General features: G+C 37.2%; 1 protein-coding gene and 1 long non-coding RNA gene across 4 annotated transcripts in view; one reads left to right on the forward strand and one right to left on the reverse strand.

The window, feature by feature from the left end:
• klg (klingon) overlaps positions 1 to 17,453 on the reverse strand; it is a 1,029,592-nt gene that overhangs the window by 206,867 nt on the left and 805,272 nt on the right. The window lies entirely within an intron of this gene.
• Positions 14,688 to 16,149, forward strand: LOC145660702 (uncharacterized). Its single transcript, XR_014126863.1, has 3 exons — positions 14,688 to 14,757; positions 15,541 to 15,642; positions 15,799 to 16,149. It is a non-coding gene; the product is annotated as an uncharacterized LOC145660702 (long non-coding RNA).

Genomic DNA, 17,453 nt, shown 5'->3' on the forward strand with positions numbered 1-17,453 from the left:
ACGTGCCATTTTCAGTAGTCGCAATTTCGTGGTGCGGAGAACATTGTGCGTTTGTTACGGAGGAGTGAATTCGAAATGGTGGTTCTGGGATTACTACTCGGCGGGCGTTTCGCATTCGGTTCGAACTTTGCCGACATGATTTTGTTCCGGATAGGAAAACTATTCCAAGTTTCGGTACCAAACTTTAGACCAATAGGCTCCGTACTGCGAAAAAATCGCCCGATCGACTTTGGACCGTAACAACGCCGGAAAATGTGGCGCGTGAGAGAGCATCCATTCAGCAATCTCCAAAGCGTTCAGATTGGGCAGGCGATTTTTTCTCAGCACAGAACCTGTTGTTCTACAGTTTGATGCCTAAACTTGAATAGGTTTCCTATCCAGAACGGGGTCTGTCAGCCAATTCCAAACTGAATGCGAAATGCCCGCTGAGTTGTAATCACAGAACCACCATTACGAATATGCTCTTCCAGAACAAATGCACGATGCTCACCGCGCCACTTCATTATGACTACTGAATATGGCACGTACGCTATTATTAATCGATACCCCCTCCACTGCTGTATCCTTCCACAACGCCCTATCCAAATACGGGAGGTCTTTTTGCCGCACCCTGTATTTATTATATCAGGTGAAAGGAATTCTGTAAATGTGCTGTGATGTGGGAATGTAGTCCAGTTCTCGGGGGAAGATAACACGGTGAAAACGAGCCTATTCCGTATGAAATTATATTTGTATACCTCTCATTCTAGGTTTGGATCCAGTCTATAACGAAGCAGAAAACCGAAATCTAATCAAAGCAGAAATCTCATATTGATAACTTATTGCACAATTTCAGTAATATATGAAAATATTGACTTCATCAGGCACATTGAATGTAATGATATATTGCTGACAGTGCCACAAGATATTTTTTTTTTTAGTTGAATGCCCTACGATTATGTTATGAGGCTAAGGAAGACGGTGATGATAATATTGAAGTAAATTGTGGAACGAAAATGTGAAAGGTTACGAAATAACTCGGAGAAAATCTATGCGACGATGTTTGTTCACCACAAAATCCATTTTACGCAAGCAAGGGTTGAATCAGTGATTCTACACACCAGAGGTAAGCACTCTACCACTAAACTACAGCGGCTTCCAAGCTATTCTTTTCGTTAGAATTTATTTTGTATGATGGTCTGTACATCTGCCAATTTCCAGAGTTGTTCAGTCCACTCCAGTGGCGTCTTGTGACATAATTTTTCAGTAGTTCACAGTCGTTAGAAAATTCTATTCTAGAATTATTTCAGTATTCTAAACAAGAAAAACTATTAAAAATCAATGAAAGTAATATATATATATATATATATATATATATATATATATATATATATATATATACAGTATACTATATAATATTTACATATACTGTAGTAAGAAGCACCCATTCATAAACTAGTGCTCCATTTCATTCGTATATGAAATCACTTCTGATGTTCTTCTGGACAATCAATCTGTCAATAACTCTTCTGAAGTTTAGTTTAATTTTTTTCTCTGTTGATACTCTAGCTAATGCACTGAGACTATTTTGAGCTATGGTACTCTTTTAAATGCTTTTATTTTCTTTAATGTGATAAAAACAATTATGATTTTCACGAATTTTGTTGTATGCCATTCTCTCTCTACAGACTCACCATGAATTTCACAATATACTATAAGAGTTTCTGAGAATAATGCTAGCGTTTTTTGAGAAGTATAGCTAATCTCACACTAATACCAGCTGTAGATAATTGTATCAAACACTTCACTGTCCAGGTATTGTAAACTAACACTATATATCCTTGTGTTCCGTTACGTGCACATCATTTCTTCACATACGTTACATACTATGCTCAGGTCACCTTCTTCTGCATGCCTAAGCAGATAAATATATCAACCAATCAATCAAACAATAAATAAAACCTGATACTTTTCTACCAATGAAACTACAAATAAATGAATACTGCTAATGACCCTAAAGTTTATTCAAGGAATGTTCAGTACCTCATGTAAAAAAAATACACGTGGTGATTGTTTGATTTTATTGGTTAGAGAGCTTTAGAACACCCATGCGGAAGAAGAAAATAGTCCTTGCTTATAAGGCTCATTACCAGAATTCCTTAGAATTAGACAAGAGAAACAACACTTTATCTAAGAACTAAATTGAATTAATGGAATAAAAGAGAATACGCATGCATTGAAAGTGGTTTTGACCCAACTTTAACGCGAATCAAGGCCACATTGGGGATATAAGTAAAACATCGATAGGGTACAAGCACGTGCTTCTCGAAAGAAGCGCTAACCGATAGCCAATCATCTGATGACTGGCGGAGTAATACAATTCTGTAATGTTTACATCAGGATCAGAAGGTTCGTTGAATGAACTTTAGAAAGAAAAGTTACCTTCTTACGGGCAGCCCGTCTTCCACTGGGAATAAAATTGCAATTTAAAAAAAGATATTGCACATCTGGGTTTATCTTCGCTTACAGTTACAATGTTTAAATGTTGAGAACTACCTATGTTAAATACCTCAAGCAATTATTCTTTCACGTCTACAAGATAAAATTGGAGACACGTAATAACAAGCTATAAAAATAGCCATTTCACGAGTTTAATAATAAGCATTAATAGCCAATGGTATAATACCTCTTTTAAAGCTCTGTTTTCTTCTTTTTAAAAACTAGATTTACAGTTGTTCGTAATTTCGGATACACTGTTTATTCCATTAAAGTAAAGACAAAATATTTTAGTGCTACTTGGAGAACACGTTTTTATTGATCTTTTGATGTTGTAGTATAACGACACCTATCGTCAACGGCTTTAGGCGCTGGGATAGCTCGAAAGCGAAGGGTAATGGAGCATTTCACTGTCATTTCCAGAAGGAGAGCAGGTGTTAATAATTACCGCTGTCAAGCATTTCATGTCCTCCCTGGAAATTAGACAGGGAAGGCGAGAGAAGGTAAACCCAACAAGCCACTTGAAGATCATTCGTTTCTCAACGAAGGCACCACGAACCAGAATTCAGTCACTATTTACTTTATACTATAATGGAATGCAATGTAAGAGCATAAATATAGTTCATACTAGATACCATTCAGATAGAAAAGACTAAAATACATTTTTTACAGGCAGACGTTCACCCAGAAATTTTTGTTGGGAGGGGTCCTAGCTTTGGGGGAGAGAATCCAGTACTACAAGCCACTACGTTATGTAATACTGAACGTGTAGTACTCCGCACTCGAAAATACGATAAGTAATTGTAAAGTACTTCTCCCTATATTTTCAGAAAAAATGATAGTGTACAGTAGAACTAGAGAGCTTTTGTAAGAGAAAAAGCACAGATGAAATGCAAGATAAATGTTTTATGCTACATCAATCAATTCCCTGTTAAACAATATAGTTTTATTGAAAAAAATGTACAAATGTATGTTGAGTTAGGTAGTTATTTTTTTGGGGGGGGGGGGCGAAGGGGATCCGAATCCGGTGGTCTTAATCTTTTAGTTTTCTAACAACGTATCGGGATGTTGGATGTGATAAAGTTCTCCCTTGACTTAAGTTATTGTAGATTATGCCACTTTATTTTGTGTTGGCTCCGATTTCACTTAAGCCTTTACTTCCTCCTATTTGAACTTCCTAGTATTCAATGTATGAACACTTTTGTGGCTCTGTGTTCAGCGTACGCGCCTTCGGTGTGTGAAACCAGATTCGATTCCTGTTGGGAGCCCATGTAGTTCTGATTCCATTAAATAGTTTGTACGTGTCCCATACAGACTCAATGCTGAAAAAAGACGGTCAACTTCAACCCAACATTCTATATGTATATTTTAACATAATTAAAACCTAAGGCCCCTTTAACTCTGAAAGCACAGCTGAAGTTGCATTCACTAACTCTGCCTCTATACTGTGTTAATCCTTTGGGAACTAAGATAACGGTGTGTGAGCACTTTTAATAGAAGTCTAACCCCCTCCCCCCATTTTGCTTCCACCCAATTCCGGGAAACGACAGAAGAAACAAGTGGAAAAAGCAGACAACTACAGATAAATGTAACGTTATATGCTATTACTGCCATGCATGTGAAATAACCCGAGGTTGTACTTCTCATTTGAGTTTCCATCCCTTATCAGATTTGCTTTCTTTTTTCTTCAGCAACATGTGATGCGCTCATATGTATGTATGCATGTATACATGTGTATCTTTGTTTGTGCTCTCCCAAGCGCATGCAGCTCACAGGGATAATTTGTTGTTGGGTAATTGAAAAAAAAAAAAGTATGTATATGGAGTGTATTATTTTTTTGGATATCCTCAGATGAAGTAGAAAAATGTACATTTCTGAGTTATCTAAACTTAATTGAAATCAGGAAATGAGTTTTCCATTCTTGCTGTATTTTCATATGTGTGCATAGTATGTTTTTTCTTCCTTCCTTCCACATCAGTTCTAGCTTCTGCTACGTTTTCCCGAAAACTTTTTATTTATCTGCCTTCTCTTTCTTTATTAGTGGTTCTCTGCAATGAGTTCAACCGTTTCCAATGTTCACTCGTTCTCTCATTTACAAAAGAACTCCGCGGAGATTTCTCTATACATGTAGGTGGCCTGATGAGGTTTTTCCAAAATGTCACTAAGCCTTACAGGGCCAGAAGCACTCTGAGTTTCAGGTAGAGTGAAGTGGTGAAAAAAAGATCTCTAAAGTTCCGAAGGTGGCACCTGCAGTTCCGGACCATGAACATTTCGGATTAAGCTACCCAAACCACTAAATGGTCCTTAGTTCACTCCATACAGATCAGTTGCTACATCATTATTTGATCATTTGCCACAAACGATGTAGCTACCATCTACTACTACAGTCCTCAGCTAACGTCTTTGTGTTGACATAGTAATCCGTAGCATCCATTTTAGTAGCTACTATCCATCAACTGTACTACACTAGACTGAATGGAAGACTCTTCTGCCTTTTCCTCGTATTCCTTCCACCGCATCTTCTATCAAATTTCTCAAGATACAGTTTCTTCTCAATGTCCCAACTGGCTTCTCTTTCTCTCTAACTTCATCCTATTTTGTTCTTTGCTGCCCTTTTTATTCTCAACACTTTCTCATTGCTTTCACACTGGACCCAGCTAGTTTTTCTTCATTCTTCTCCAGATTAACATTTCGAAAACTTTTAATCGTTTTAGATTACTTTTACATAACGTCCATATTTCAGCCCCTTACGTTACAGTATCTCCAGAACAGTCTCTCCTTTACGAGGACACTTCTATCTCTCAAATGGAAAATTTTGCTGCAGTGATGTTTATAATTGTGTCGTCGATAGTACACGACCTCCAGTTACCCTTGTCAAACTGGTCTGAATTAGGTAGCTAGGCAAAGATTGCCTTTGGAGAAGGCAGGAATCGTTCCAGTGAAAAAGGTTGGCGAAAATTATAGTTATCGGGTAAACATGTTTGACATTAGTCCCAGGTGTGATCAGAATGATGGGGTTGGAAAACAATGGGAAACTACTACTACTACTCTACATTTCCTAAGTTTGTCGATAGTAGAAAGAGAACACATGGAAAGAGTCTCTCGTGAATCATAATATAACTACAGAGATAAAATATTCTCCATTCGGAATGTCTTTTAAAAGACCATTGGACAAGATATTAACAAAGTGGAGGAAAAAAGCATAATAAGAGAGAAAGAATTAGGGACATAGAATGTACTTACAAAGCTACAGGGAAGAACATTAGAAAATCAGTCAATATAAATTAATCTTGGGACGATTGTTTATAAATCAATTAAATTAATTGCGTTACATTAAGTGTTCTCTGGCAGTAGCTCTTCATAAAAGCCAAGATCATAAGAAACTGGTACAGTGAATTTGAAACTAGTGATGGTTTCAGAAATTTTCCCCGAAGGGGAATTTTAACACATTGGAAGTGGAAAATAGTACTAGGAAAGTACTGAGAAACCATATTCAGGATGATAGGAGATACGACCACCGGGGGAGGGAGGAATTTCCCTTTCTCCAGGCCACCTTTTAGATGATCATTGTTTGAAACTCCGTGCAATTTTATACTTGTTTTTAGCATGTGTTACTATCCAGGTTCGTATTGTCTACTACTCGTATTGCACATTTATATACTGCATGACTTCCTTTTTCACTTCGTACGGCTGAGGAGGTATTTAATATTTTCAATATTGGACTTTCCTTAATTTTTGTTGGGAGCGGTCCAAGTTTTCGGGGGTCCAATATTGTAAGCCACTACGTCCATGTAGTATTGAACGGGTATTATTCTGCACCCGAAAAGACGATAAGTAATTGTAAAATACTTCCACCTATATTTTTGTTAGGAGAGGTCAAGGCTTTGGGGAGGAGTCCAATACTACAAGCCACTACGTCTATGTAGTATTGAACGGGTATTTTTCTGCACCCGAAAAGACGATAAGTAATTGTAAAATACTTCCAACTATATTTCTGTTGGAAGAGATCCAAGCTTGGGGGAGGAGGGTCTAATACTAAAAACCACTACGTCTATGTAGTATTGAACGGGTATTATTCTGCACCCGAAAAGACGATAAGTAATTGTAAAATACTTCCACCTATATTTCTGTTGGGAGAGATCCAAGCTTTATGGAGGAGTCCAATACTACAAGCCACTACGTCTATGTAGTATTGAACGGGTATTTTTCTGCACCCGAAAAGACGATAAGTAATTGTAAAATACTTCCACCTATATTTTTGTTAGGGGAGGTCTAAGCTTTGGGAAGGAGGCTCTAATACTACAAGCCACTACGTCTATGTAGTATTGAATGGGTATTATTATGCACCCGAAAAGACGATAAGTAATTGTAAAATACTTCCACCTATATTTCTGTTGGGAGAGATCCAAGCTTTATGGAGGAGTCCAATACTAGAAGCCACTACGTCTATGTAGTATTGAACGGGTATTTTTCTGCACCCGAAAAGACGATAAGTAATTGTAAAATACTTCCACCTATATTTCTGTTGGGAGAGATCCAAGCTTTATGGAGGAGTCCAATACTACAAGCCACTACGTCTATGTAGTATTGAACGGGTATTATTCTGCACCCGAAAAGACGATAAGTAATTGTAAAATACTTCCACCTATATTTTTGTTAGGAGAGGTCAAGGCTTTGGGGAGGAGTCCAATACTACAAGCCACTACGTCTATGTAGTATTGAACGGGTATTTTTCTGCACCCGAAAAGACGATAAGTAATTGTAAAATACTTCCACCTATATTTTTGTTAGGGGAGGTCTAAGCTTTGGGAAGGAGGCTCTAATACTACAAGCCACTACGTCTATGTAGTATTGAATGGGTATTATTCTGCACCCGAAAAGACGATAAGTAATTGTAAAATACTTCCACCTATATTTCTGTTGGGAGAGATCCAAGCTTTATGGAGGAGTCCAATACTAGAAGCCACTACGTCTATGTAGTATTGAACGGGTATTTTTCTGCACCCGAAAAGACGATAAGTAATTGTAAAATACTTCCACCTATATTTTTGTTAGGGGAGGTCTAAGCTTTGGGAAGGAGGCTCTAATACTACAAGCCACTACGTCTATGTAGTATTGAATGGGTATTATTCTGCACCCGAAAAGACGATAAGTAATTGTAAAATACTTCCACCTATATTTCTGTTGGGAGAGATCCAAGCTTTATGGAGGAGTCCAATACTAGAAGCCACTACGTCTATGTAGTATTGAACGGGTATTTTTCTGCACCCGAAAAGACGATAAGTAATTGTAAAATACTTCCACCTATATTTTTGTTAGGGGAGGTCTAAGCTTTGGGAAGGAGGCTCTAATACTACAAGCCACTACGTCTATGTAGTATTGAATGGGTATTATTCTGCACCCGAAAAGACGATAAGTAATTGTAAAATACTTCCACCTATATTTCTGTTGGGAGAGATCCAAGCTTTATGGAGGAGTCCAATACTAGAAGCCACTACGTCTATGTAGTATTGAACGGGTATTATTCTGCACCCGAAAAGACGATAAGTAATTGTAAAATACTTCCACCTATATTTCTGTTGGGAGAGATCCAAGCTTTATGGAGGAGTCCAATACTACAAGCCACTACGTCTATGTAGTATTGAACGGGTATTTTTCTGCACCCGAAAAGACGATAAGTAATTGTAAAATACTTCCACCTATATTTTTGTTAGAGGAGGTCTAAGCTTTGGGAAGGAGGCTCTAATACTACAAGCCACTACGTCTATGTAGTATTGAACGGGTATTATTCTGCACCCGAAAAGACGATAAGTAATTGTAAAATACTTCCACCTATATTTCTGTTGGGAGAGATCCAAGCTTTATGGAGGAGTCCAATACTACAAGCCACTACGTCTATGTAGTATTGAACGGGTATTATTCTGCACCCGAAAAGACGATAAGTAATTGTAAAATACTTCCACCTATATTTTTGTTAGGGGAGGTCTAAGCTTTGGGAAGGAGGCTCTAATACTACAAGCCACTACGTCTATGTAGTATTGAATGGGTATTATTCTGCACCCGAAAAGACGATAAGTAATTGTAAAATACTTCCACCTATATTTCTGTTGGGAGAGATCCAAGCTTTATGGAGGAGTCCAATACTAGAAGCCACTACGTCTATGTAGTATTGAACGGGTATTTTTCTGCACCCGAAAAGACGATAAGTAATTGTAAAATACTTCCACCTATATTTTTGTTAGGGGAGGTCTAAGCTTTGGGAAGGAGGCTCTAATACTACAAGCCACTACGTCTATGTAGTATTGAACGGGTATTTTTCTGCACCCGAAAAGACGATAAGTAATTGTAAAATACTTCCACCTATATTTTTGTTAGGGGAGGTCTAAGCTTTGGGAAGGAGGCTCTAATACTACAAGCCACTACGTCTATGTAGTATTGAACGGGTATTATTCTGCACCCGAAAAGACGATAAGTAATTGTAAAATACTTCCACCTATATTTCTGTTGGGAGAGATCCAAGCTTTATGGAGGAGTCCAATACTAGAAGCCACTACGTCTATGTAGTATTGAACGGGTATTTTTCTGCACCCGAAAAGACGATAAGTAATTGTAAAATACTTCCACCTATATTTTTGTTAGGGGAGGTCTAAGCTTTGGGAAGGAGGCTCTAATACTACAAGCCACTACGTCTATGTAGTATTGAATGGGTATTATTCTGCACCCGAAAAGACGATAAGTAATTGTAAAATACTTCCACCTATATTTTTGTTAGGGGAGGTCTAAGCTTTGGGAAGGAGGCTCTAATACTACAAGCCACTACGTCTATGTAGTATTGAACGGGTATTTTTCTGCACCCGAAAAGACGATAAGTAATTGTAAAATACTTCCACCTATATTTTTGTTAGGGGAGGTCTAAGCTTTGGGAAGGAGGCTCTAATACTACAAGCCACTACGTCTATGTAGTATTGAACGGGTATTATTCTGCACCCGAAAAGACGATAAGTAATTGTAAAATACTTCCACCTATATTTCTGTTGGGAGAGATCCAAGCTTTATGGAGGAGTCCAATACTAGAAGCCACTACGTCTATGTAGTATTGAACGGGTATTTTTCTGCACCCGAAAAGACGATAAGTAATTGTAAAATACTTCCACCTATATTTCTGTTGGGAGAGATCCAAGCTTTATGGAGGAGTCCAATACTACAGGCCACTACGTCTATGTAGTATTGAACGGGTATTTTTCTGCACCCGAAAAGACGATAAGTAATTTTAAAATACTTCCACCTATATTTCTGTTGAGAGAGATCCAAGCTTTATGGAGGAGTCCAATACTACAAGCCACTACGTCTATGTAGTATTGAACGGGTATTATTCTGCACCCGAAAAGACGATAAGTAATTGTAAAATACTTCCACCTATATTTTTGTTAGGAGAGGTCAAGGCTTTGGGGAGGAGTCCAATACTACAAGCCACTACGTCTATGTAGTATTGAACGGGTATTATTCTGCACCCGAAAAGACGATAAGTAATTGTAAAATACTTCCACCTATATTTTTGTTAGGGGAGGTCTAAGCTTTGGGAAGGAGGCTCTAATACTACAAGCCACTACGTCTATGTAGTATTGAATGGGTATTATTCTGCACCCGAAAAGACGATAAGTAATTGTAAAATACTTCCACCTATATTTCTGTTGGGAGAGATCCAAGCTTTATGGAGGAGTCCAATACTAGAAGCCACTACGTCTATGTAGTATTGAACGGGTATTTTTCTGCACCCGAAAAGACGATAAGTAATTGTAAAATACTTCCACCTATATTTTTGTTAGGGGAGGTCTAAGCTTTGGGAAGGAGGCTCTAATACTACAAGCCACTACGTCTATGTAGTATTGAACGGGTATTTTTCTGCACCCGAAAAGACGATAAGTAATTGTAAAATACTTCCACCTATATTTTTGTTAGGGGAGGTCTAAGCTTTGGGAAGGAGGCTCTAATACTACAAGCCACTACGTCTATGTAGTATTGAACGGGTATTTTTCTGTACCCGAAAAGACGATAAGTAATTGTAAAATACTTCCACCTATATTTTTGTTAGGGGAGGTCTAAGCTTTGGGAAGGAGGCTCTAATACTACAAGCCACTACGTCTATGTAGTATTGAACGGGTATTATTCTGCACCCGAAAAGACGATAAGTAATTTTAAAATACTTCCACCTATATTTCTGTTGGGAGAGATCCAAGCTTTATGGAGGAGTCCAATACTACAAGCCACTACGTCTATGTAGTATTGAACGGGTATTTTTCTGCACCCGAAAAGACGATAAGTAATTGTAAAATACTTCCACCTATATTTCTGTTGGGAGAGATCCAAGCTTTATGGAGGAGTCCAATACTACAAGCCACTACGTCTATGTAGTATTGAACGGGTATTATTCTGCACCCGAAAAGACGATAAGTAATTGTAAAATACTTCCACCTATATTTTTGTTAGGAGAGGTCAAGGCTTTGGGGAGGAGTCCAATACTACAAGCCACTACGTCTATGTAGTATTGAACGGGTATTTTTCTGCACCCGAAAAGACGATAAGTAATTTTAAAATACTTCCACCTACATTTTCAGGGGGAAAAATGGTAGATCTAGATTGTTTTTGTAAGGGAAAGAATAGGTAGAGATGAAGTATAAGATCAAATTTTCATGCCACATCAATCATTTAAATAAAGTACAGTTTTATTGAGAAACTGTATAAATATATGTTGTTAGGAAGGTTTGGATGACGCGCCCGGACCGGATCCCTCCGTGGAGGCGCCCCTGTTGAGAAGTCTGCAAGATTTTAAAACAGTTCTGATCACACCTAATGTTTAGAAAAGACAAATTTGATTCACTTGTTGAAATAATATCAAGAAAACAGAATTTAAATAATACTGTTTCACTATGTTAGTTTAACACAGGAAAAACCTTTAGACCACATGCCGAGAGATGTCGCTAGCATCCAGACAACTTGCAGACGACCCGATTGCTTCGGGGCAACAAGCAGTAACAAATATTTTTTAAATATATAAAATATTAATTTCAAAATGTAAAGGACTATACAATACGTAAAACATAAAAGAATATTCTACCAAGGTTAGTATTTACATCATAACTCCTTAATATTAAGAGTTGTGCTACTGATAGTGGTGTGTTGTGTATTCTGTAGATAAAAGGGTTTCTGGTTGTCTGGTGCAATTGTACTTCCTTTCTTTTCTTTCCCGTTGCGCACAGTCCCGTGGCCATTATAAATTCATTAGTGCAGGTGGCATGGCTGCCTGCTGGCCTTCTTACCCTCTACCAACTCTCACTATCGCAGAGGTGGTTGTTAATGTTCACACCACACTATCCGCAACTTCGCTCAAACATTTATACAGTTTTTTTGCACAAAAGAAGGAAGAAAAATTCTCTCATTTGTTGTTTAATTCGCAGAAACGTGATGTACACCTCATTTATTCAAATTCTGCACTTCTATCTTAGCGTTTGGAATATTCAAACTGTATTAAAATTTAATACAGCAAACTGTTTACTACACATGTACTTTACAAACACATAGGCCTATAGACGCTTTGCTCCTATTTTATTAGGCAGTATTTCAACGGTGGCTTCTTATGCAGGTAAATTATCTTATCGTAGCTGGTATTCTCACGCAGGACAAGTATTGCATTGCTGTTGCCCAGTGGCGTATTTAGAGGGGGGGGGCTTCCGGGCTTAAGCCCCCCCCGAAATCTTACTTACTATGGTAAAGTATATGAAATATCTTGCAGAAATTGACATTTCCAGGCAAAGCCCCCCCCCGAAAGTTAGCAAAGCCACCCCCGAAACAAAATCGTAAATACGCCACTGCTGTTGCCTAACAAACGAAGGTGCTTTAAAATGGATAAGAGAGAAGAGGACGATATTAGCCAGCATTCTTCGTAGGAGGGCCTACTGAATTGGACACATGGAACGAAGATAGGGTCACCACCTTTCAATCTGGAAAAATTCCGGACGTATAGAGAATTCAATTCAAGTTAAAAGATAGACAACTAGGCATAATGCAAAACTAGTCATAATGCATCCCTTTTACACACCTACATGCAAGAGTAGACTCTCAATATTAAAACATGTTTTTATTTGTTATTAATGTAATATAGTAAAAGAGAATAAGTGAGAAATTGTACTTTTAAAGAGAGAAACTATTTCTTTCTTGAAAAGAGGTATATTAAAAAAAAAACTATTCCTTTTTAGCACGTGACCTCAGATTTGCTCTGTTTAAAAGTATCATTTTTTTACGTAGGCCTATTCTTTTTTATTTTGTGATTCCAGTTTATCGAAATTAAACAAGTACATAGGATGAAAACGAAATCTTTGAGTTTTACGTCCCACGGTTATGCCGGTTAGGCTAAAGGAGACGGTGATGATGAGGAATGAATGAAATGGTGGAATGAAGAAAGTGGGAGGAAACGGGAGAACCCCAAGAAAACCCACGAACACGGTGTTTGTCCACCACAAAATCCACACGACGCGAGCTGGGATCGAACCAGGGACCCCAAGTACCGTAGCTGAACAAGTACATAGGATGAAATTCAGTTATGTTTGACATACACATTGTATGAAACATTACTAAAAATGCTTACCAAGTAACTTCAAATATGATCTCAGAGCTCATATTAGTACTTATAAAGTTAACTGTTATTTAAGTTTGCTCATACTTGAGTGAATATTTGCTGTTACTTTTCGTAGCTTCAAGAAGCAGTCAATGTAAAGACTAATCTATTCATTGATTTGAAATTTAACATCCTTTTGAGCACCGAGGCTATGTGAGACATGAATATACAACTTAACTTGGGATCTGAGTCACGTGGGTGTTCATCGAGAATCGAACCCGTGTATCCCGCACCGAAAGCACGTTCTCTAAGCTTATAGACACCAGAAATGGAGTAGGTCATGGGACAAAATTTTTGAGTGGGTGAACAGGACTTGACCCATTGTGACTCATCAACCACCGTGATCTCCACTGAACCACCGATCCACTATAACTCAGTGTGACTCACCGACCCACTCTGCTCAGTGAATTTCAGACAGTATCTTCTGAACACTGGTGAATTTGTCTACGTTTTACTTTCAAGGTATCCATTTTTGTTCCTTTTTAATTTGTTTGTATTTACTTACCTGAGATGAGTAAATATAAGTGAAAAAAGAACTTCATACTCTTTTAGATATTGACATTTATAATAGTAATAATAGCAGTAGGACTAACTACTTGGCTTTCGGTACACAACCTGTACTCTTTTAGAGGAGCTGACTACTGAAAAAAGTATTTTTCAACAAGGAAATAACTATATATGATAATTAAATTGAAATTAATAGTAATATAGCCCATGACAAACACATTTTATATCGTAAATACAACGATAACGTTGTATGTAGCATTAGCAATCTGTGCCTATTTACGGAAAGGGATCAGAGGCGTATTATGTGAGCAGTATAATGTATAAAGAAAAAGAAAGACATATAGAGATTTCGAGATATTATTTGTGTAATCGGTAACTGAAATAAGAGTTGTTGTTACTATAGAAACGACGTAAATAAATGTACATGTACGTAGACATCTTGACGAGAAAATAAGTGTGTGTATGAAGGTCTAGATATTTTGTTGGATATGCAGAAAAGTTAATTATGTACGTTTCTCATGGTCAAATATTAAAAAACAGTTAAGAAAGTGTTAAACGCTTTGAATTATTTTGAAGATTAACTTAAGATACGAACCAGGAGTAGATTCGTAAATAAAAGTAAACAATCATGAATATTCATGAGTGTGTACTTTTCTGACATGGTAGCACTTGGTAATGCACGTTTTAAAAAATGGATACACCCTTTTTCCCCGCATACTAATGACACATAATGTATGCAGGTGCGGCCGGAGGTAACATGACATATAATAAATGGTTTCCGGTCAAAAGAAATGTTAATTGGACAAGCAGAATACAGAAAAAACCTTTTCGGAAATAAAATATGCAGATCACACACGTAGAACAAGGTAATTCATTAATATTCAGCACATGTAACGCGACAGCTGCTGCTGGAGAACATTCTAGAAATTGTGATTGTTGGAATAGGGGAAAGAACACACTCGAACCTTCTGGAAAGATTTAAGGGCATATAAATACTGATACATTTGCATGATGTGTACATTTAGAAAGAAGAGGGCACCAAGAACATCAAGTGTTAACTTTGCGAAGAAGATATTTTACTACTAGGAGAGATTGGAAGATTGGTAAGTAATAACGTTGTAGTTTTCTTGTATTATACTTGTTCATTTTTATATGGGAAAGGGACATATTGTAATTGTTTGGAGTATAAGGGGACGGAACTGTTTGGTTTTATCGGGAATTGATTGCGGATTTTCCGGTATTGAAAAAATGATATGACTCGGTGTACTTTTATGGAATTATAACTTGACTAAGATATAGTATAATGTAATATGTAGGGAAGCAACATTAATGATTGCACCGGGAATCGAATGAGTATTCTCCCATTTGGAGAACCGTACGCTAAATTGTATGCTTGCAGTGTGAACTTATTACTTATACATAGCTATGAATTGTGTAAGATATAACACGAAGTCAACAGAATGCGCTCCCGGGAATCGAACCAGGGCTTGTTCACGTGAAAAGCCGTACGACAAACATTTTGCTTAGCAGATATTGTTACTTGTATGTAGCTATGAATTGTGTAAGATATAACTGGTATTTAGAAAGTATATGAGAAGTTTTATTGAGTAGGGAGCCATGATACTGCCGGAACTCGAACCAGGGCTATCCCACGTGGAGAACCGTACGCTTGCTTGCACTGTAGACTTTTTTCAGTTATAAATGGTATATTTTACAATCTTATATTGGATAGGTAGTTAACAGAATGCGCCCCGGGAATCGAACCATGGCTCTTTTACATGCAAAGCCAATATGGTTGAGCGTTAGTGTTACGTTGAATATTATATTTTGTAATTTGAAAAGTCGTAATACGGTAACTAATTGCATTTTTTTCTTTTCTGTTTTAGGTGCTGAAGCAAATAAGTGATAGAATCGAGAAAAAAGCAGAGAGCACGAAAGACGTGGATTTCAATTGGATTATCACTTAAACAGAAATAAACTATTATTCGGTAAGTATTATTATTATTATTATTATTATTATTATTATTATTATTATTATTATTATTATTATTATTAGTATTATTTTCAAAATTTTGTTTGTTTTCAGGTTTTTTAGTCATTGTATACATATATTGATTGCACCTTTTTTGTCTTGTATTTTACAGAAAAAAATGGAGTTTTACTTTGAGGAATTTAACGTGATTGATGAAACCATTTTCCAGGGAAGACTGAGAGGCTTGGATAGTGCTGAACGTGTTTTACAGACTTGGCAACAAGTAGTGGACCTGCAAGCAGCAGGGTATGTTGGATCGTCTGAAATTGTAAGTGATCTACTATCGCTTTTGTACCTATATTATAAAAATAATCAATATATCGTTCTGAATAATGTTCGCTCAGCAGCGGATATTATAGAGCTTTTTGACCACGGATTTTTCCGTGAAGATCGACTGTATGATGCGGCATTTATGTCATATTTAAATTATATGGCTTCTGAGAAGGGGCAGTTAGAGCGAGTGAGTGACAAAAGTGTATCCGCGTTCTTTTCATTTACGGGAAATCGAGAAAATGTTCAATCAGAACATAATGATGATGATGATGATGATGACTCATTACATATTGATTGGGCACTATTAAATGAAATTAATTTGGATGAACCAGTAGAAATTCAAAATTCCGAAACTGAGTTTACAGAGATGTTGTGGCAAAAATTACAAGAAATTGAGGAAGAAAATGCGCGTGTTGATCGTCTGAATAATGCACATTATTCAGAAGATATGCGACCCACAACTTCTCAGCACCCTCCATTGCGAGGGTATGGAGGAAATGAAATAGTGTGTAATATGTTTGAAATTGTGGGGAGAAATGTGAGAGAGTACCCGCGTTTCAATATGAAAGGGGTGGAAATTATTGTAAAACCAACTGTACAATATGTAATTACAAATCCCGTGGATTATATTACATCCATGATGGATTATGCGCTTTCTACCGTTCTGAGGGATACACGACCCCACGATTTTGTCGGTTTAAGAATAAATTCCGACCGAGATCTCCTGAATAAAGAAGTGTTTGTTCCATGGCGAAAACGTCAAAATTTGAATACCGATGTGGTTCTTAGAACGGTGGAAAACGTATTAAATAGCAATGAATCATTTCTTTTAGGAAATCAATTAGAATTCCGGTTTGATATCGTTGATGGATTACACGGGCAGGGTATAGGTAAACGCGCAGCGGTAAGAAAATATGCAGAAATGAGTATTTTTCTCAAGGATCATGTGGTGGCCACAAAGGCTAGTGATTTTCTTTGTCTGCCAAAATCCATAGTATATTGGATTACGAAACATGAAGAGAGTAAGCAGGCTTTATACAATATGACCCTGCCTACACGCAAAACCTGGGAAAATAAAGCACAAAAATTGTGTAACGATGCGAAAATGTACGTTGAACGGAAACAGGGATTTGATTTGGAAGATGTAGTTGCTTTTCAAAATTATTTAGTGAAAAAGAATTATCAAATTGTAGTATATGAATTACCGGAAGATTCCAGAACACCTGTGGTACGCTACCCAGGAATAAATGCTGAGAAAAAGATATTTATTTTGTATCAGAGAGGGGATACTGTGGGCCATTTCCAGCCCATTAAGAATATTACTTCGTTTATGGGTAAGACAAGTTTTTGCTTTTCGTGCTTGGAAGGATATAATGCATCAGGTACGACTCACCAATGTCAGATGAGATGTTCGTACTGTGAACATTTTCATGGTAAAGAAACTAACGCGAAATTGGTACATTGTACACAATGTAATAGAAACTTTGCTGAAGG

The sequence above is a fragment of the Thermobia domestica genome, chromosome 9 (genome assembly GCF_964235325.1).
Source record: "Thermobia domestica chromosome 9, izTheDome1.hap1.1, whole genome shotgun sequence".
Classification (NCBI taxonomy): domain Eukaryota; kingdom Metazoa; phylum Arthropoda; class Insecta; order Zygentoma; family Lepismatidae; genus Thermobia; species Thermobia domestica.